Raw genomic sequence first — 5,085 nt, 5'->3', positions numbered from 1 at the left:
CTGCATTGCCTCAGAATATATCATGTAAAAGTTGGACAATGCAAAAATATAGCGATATTCACCAGGAAAAATAAAAAAAAGTGCTTCATTTATGCTAATGTCTAAAGAAATAACACATGCACCTATTTGGCTCCTCCTGTTCCACCACCCAGTTCAAATTCCTATTTGCCTGCACTTCCAAAATTTTAAGGTGAATTTTAACATTTAAAATTATAATTAAAATCAAGAAAATTAAAGTGACTAGTTCCTGGAAAGTGTCGTACAACTTCTCTGTTCCTGGTTGGAAAATTCTTCTAGAACATGTCTGTGACTCAGATGTCTAATTCCCACTTTTAAATTGACTTAAAACATTTCATTTAAATTAGACTAAGGCTTCAATTGATTGAAAATATTTTAGAAAAAGGCCTTTGATACTTTTTTGAATACTCTCCACTTGTAATGAATAAACAATCACCTTTTATTGAGAAATAACTATTGATTCAATGAATCATTTAGAAAGTTAACACTCAAACTGATAAATTCAGAATTTTTATGACGTGATCCAGTAACCTTATTGTCTACAAAACAAATCAAGCAATAGACTAAACCTCTCAACGTTGTAATCGTTGCCCTATTGATAATTATTGTATCGTGATTATACTAAAACTCAATTCCATAAACCAGACTTTATGTAAGGCCATGTTATGTATGAACTAAATATATAATAAATATCTGAATAAATAGTAACATATTAAATTAATTTCTCCATATGTGCTTACACAGAAATCCAACAAAAGCTAAAAATGTCCCAATTCATTAATTGAAATTATCAATTAATCTCTAGAAAAAAATGGTTTACAGTTAATTAGTGGACATTTTGTTGCAAAAAACTTTAACTCAGTTTGAAGACTCTGATGGGAACACACACATTTAAGAATTTTAAATTAACTTCTTGTGAACAATGCTGATTAAAATTTTCTGCTTTTGCTTATTTTCCTACTGGTAAATATATTCCTTTACAATCCTTGATAAAAACAGATGTTCAGAATTTTAAATCAGGAAAATCGGAGAGTTTTAGTCTTAAATGAGAATGAACTGATTATGTCTTTCTTTTTACAGCTTCCTCCTTGTCTCTATTTATAGTGACAGTGGCTACAAAAATCAAGAATGAGTGACCCTTTTTAATTTCCACCCATTTCCCATTTCTAAATTCTCTTCCATTCCTGTCTTAGTTTTGTATCACACATCCACTTTGCAACATAATGTGGTACAGAGCTCCCTGAAGAAGCACTGAACGACAGCAATATAGGTACAACAGTTTGGTTGCAACAGTCCAGACAGCCATACTAAGAGACATCGGTAATGATCATACCACATCATTAGCTATGAGACTGGTTATCACTACGGCAATGCCATGCTAGTCACATCCAGTGCACTGGATCTGTTTCTATGAAAAAGATTATAGATATATATTTATGTATGAATATATATACACACACACACATATATTCATAGCTGAAAAAGAATATATATTTTGTCATGCTGCCATTTGAGAATGAAAATAAAATGAAGCACACCACTTAGAAAGAGGCAGAGGAAGCCAAGTACATTCAGTCTGGTGAAGAGACAGCTAACTGGGGATCTAGTTTTTTGCTTCAACTATCTAACAAATACCTATAGAGCAGATGGAGACAGACTTTTCTAGAAATGCACATCTGAAGAAAAAGGAGCAATAGTCACAAGTTGCAGCAGAGGAAATGGGATAAGGGAATAAGGAAAAATTTTCATGACAGTGAGTGATTCAGCACTGCAACAGGTGCCCAGAGAGGTGTTGGAATTTCCAGCCTTAGATTCAAAACTGAGCTGGCTGAGGCCCTGTACAACCTGATCTAAATATGAAGTTAGTCCCACTCAAAGGCTTGGGATCACAGGACTTCCAGAGGTACCTTCCAACCAAACAACCTAGATTTCTCTATGATTTTAAGATTCTTGTAACGCTTCTGTATGAAAAATAATGTGAAAACAGCCAATGTAACATTATCATTTCTCAACTTTTCATGCACAGTTTTACTTGCTTCCCTTTTGATCTTTTTATAAGGGTTACACAATTTTACAAGATGGGGTTGCCATAAGCTGAAGTTTTCATGAAGTTCCACTACTTAAATGTGGAAAAGTTGGAGGTAACATGCTTATGCAAGATACAAATCTGTCAAAAAATTAGGTTAAGAGGTCCCCAATTTGAAACCATGTCTCCTGGGGTACGGAAAACCAACTGATTATTATAGGTAGCTGATCCATGAAGTCTTGTTTCCAGTTTTGATTAAATTACTTCCTTTCAGTCATGTATGTGTGTGTGTAAACACTTACATATATACTTATATATACTCAATTAAGCTAGTAAAAAATTAAAATGTATATACAGTACTGAAAAAATATTAGTATGAAAATTGCAACCAATATCTCTACTGGTGATGTGAAGGCAAAAGGTACATGGATTTTCAATGGGATCAGAAAATTACAATCTCATAGGAAATTTAATTATGAGAAATAAAGGTGTGACTCTGAATACTTTCAAGAGCGGACCTACCTTGGTTTCCATTTTTAACCATTTAATAAGTATTTTGCTCTTTCAGTTAAGGTCAAGAATACTAAGAGGCTATAATGAACATTACAGAAAATGATACAAGGAATCTAATATTGCTTTCTTTTGACTAACGGAGCAGCATTTTAAAATTTTATGAACTGTATTGCAAAGAAGAGAATGAGTGTGACAGACTGAAACAATCTACAGTGCAACTAATTTTGAATAATTGAGATATATAAGAGAGAGATAAAGAAAAGGTTCATGGTAAAACCTATACAAGTCTATCATACTTTGGTAAAGTGGCTTTCTTTCTAAAAATTTTCTTATGATTACACATTTCAAACAGTTTGTGCTTATTCCATAAGAATACCAATCAAGTGGCATTGTCCAAACTAGAAGGGAAATCAAGTTTTATCATAAGGAAAAGTGGAAATTGTTGCCCTAGACAAGGAATAAGATATCTTACAATCTTAAAATACTCATGCAAAGTAAGAACTCTTTTTTCCCATTCATATAAAGATTAACTGGAAAGCTATTACCTGTTAAATGAATAAATATATCTGCTTATGCCACTATGTAGTATTTGAAAACCTTGGGAATACACTGACTATACTAACCTGGAGTGGAAACCTGAGCTTACAGAAAACATTTCTTTTTCCTATGACTTTAAAGTGGAACCATATTTCACTCTAAAATTTTTCATCTCACTATTTAATATTGCATTCTTTTGCACTTGTTTCCCCTTAAAAGCCTACATTAAATGCATATTTTTGTCATTCTTTTTAATCTAAAAATGCTCGTGCTTACAAAGTTTGTTCTGGAATATGTGTTAAAAACCTGTTGGATTAAGGTTCTCCACAATTTGTTTGAATTTTTGAGCCAAACTTTAGTCTAATCCCTTTAGACTAAAGTTGGATTGTCCCTTTAAAGTCTAATCTGAAAGACTTCAAAATAGCAAATTGTATGGAACTCAATCTGTTTATCTGAAAAGGATGAAAGGGTTTGTGCTCCATCTAGATTTGAACTTTTGGTTCCACAGTGTCTAGGTATTTCAAACCAGAGGTTTACACCATTAAGGCATGCCACTCACGATAACTCAATCTTTCCCATGTTAATACCCATGATAGAAAGATAAATGAATGCCTTGCTAAACTCGTAGAAAATATTTCTAAATACTAAATGACACCTATTATGAAAGTGTCTATCAAAATTGCCATTTCAGGTACAAGAGTTGATACTTATCTTTTTTTTTTTTTAATCATTCTGTTCAAATCTCAGAAAAAAAGGAAGCCACTAATAGGAACATTAGTTCGTTCCCTAATAGCACACAAGAAAACCCCTCTTTCATTTATTACATTTGTCTCATCCCACTTCCAAGGTAATCTGCTTAAGACTACCTTAGCCAACCAAACTGTGAAATAAATCCAATGTACCCTATAACACAGGCAGCCCCAGTTAATATTGTTCAAATTATTTACATCTGAAGGGCCGCGCCTGTCTGGATAGCTGGGCCCGACGCTTCTCTGGACTTGGTTTCTGCTACTCACATCTGTTTCAGCTTTAGACTTTCACTGGTATTCTGCCAGCAGCCACAACGTTTTAATGGCTACAATAAACTACAGAGACTCATCAAATCTTTGTTGTACGTGTTAAAATTATAACCTCTTCAATTAAAATTTTGATTTAAAAATAAACTACAGCATTATCTGAAGAAAAAAATTTGAAAGGGAATGTTTGAAAGAGATGCAACATTTTTATATGAGTGATCGTTTCTTTGTTTAAATATAAGAGAAACTAATCACAGGAATGCTTGTTAGAATTCTGCTGCATATTTTTGAGTGATAAAATACCAACATCTGAAAACATTTCCACAACCTTTTTTGTTTCAAATCTTTGCTGTCATTAACTTTATATGTTAATTGGTTTGGCTGGGTTCCAAATACATCTTTACAAAGAGGAACTATGAAAACAACTTTAATGTAACAATTTTTCTAGGTTTTCTATAAATACCTTAGAAAAGAGAAATCTGTGATTACAAGAAGGCTGCAGTTCTTTAAGTGCGTTAAAGTATTTAGCTTTTCCTACTTGCTGTCTCTGTCTTTGCAATGTAGAACAAATATGATGCGAATGTCAGAGCCTCAATGCAGATCCTGCAAGACTAAGATGCATGACAGCAGGACTACATGCTGAAAAAGTACAAGATCAAACACAGATCATGTTTCTGCACAAACTAGCCCAAAAGAGGGCAGGCCAAGGGGTTTACAGGGCCAAGCGATGAGAGGAGATAGAGCACTCACTTATGCCCGGGTCGAACAAACAACAACTGATACCTTCCTACCACTGTTAACCTTTGAAACTATCCTAAAGATGGCAGTGACCTAATCCAGCAATTTCTAACTGTAAGGATAAATTATTTTGTAATAGCTTTCATTGCCTTACATTGAAAAAAATTAAAAACAATCATCTTGTTCAACTCTGATTCTAAAAGGACTTCCATTTTGATGCAGAGAGTAAATGTAAAT

The 5,085-nt window shown here is 33.5% G+C and overlaps 1 protein-coding gene across 1 annotated transcript in view; it reads right to left on the bottom strand.

The window, feature by feature from the left end:
• FMN1 (formin 1) overlaps window positions 1-5,085 on the bottom strand; it is a 139,783-nt gene that overhangs the window by 47,785 nt on the left and 86,913 nt on the right. The window lies entirely within an intron of this gene.

The sequence above is a fragment of the Charadrius vociferus genome, unplaced genomic scaffold (assembly GCF_000708025.1).
Source record: "Charadrius vociferus isolate BGI_N301 unplaced genomic scaffold, ASM70802v2 scaffold14, whole genome shotgun sequence".
NCBI lineage: Eukaryota > Metazoa > Chordata > Aves > Charadriiformes > Charadriidae > Charadrius > Charadrius vociferus.
The sequence above is the reverse complement of the archived record's forward strand: the minus strand, read 5'-3'. Positions and strand labels throughout refer to the sequence as shown.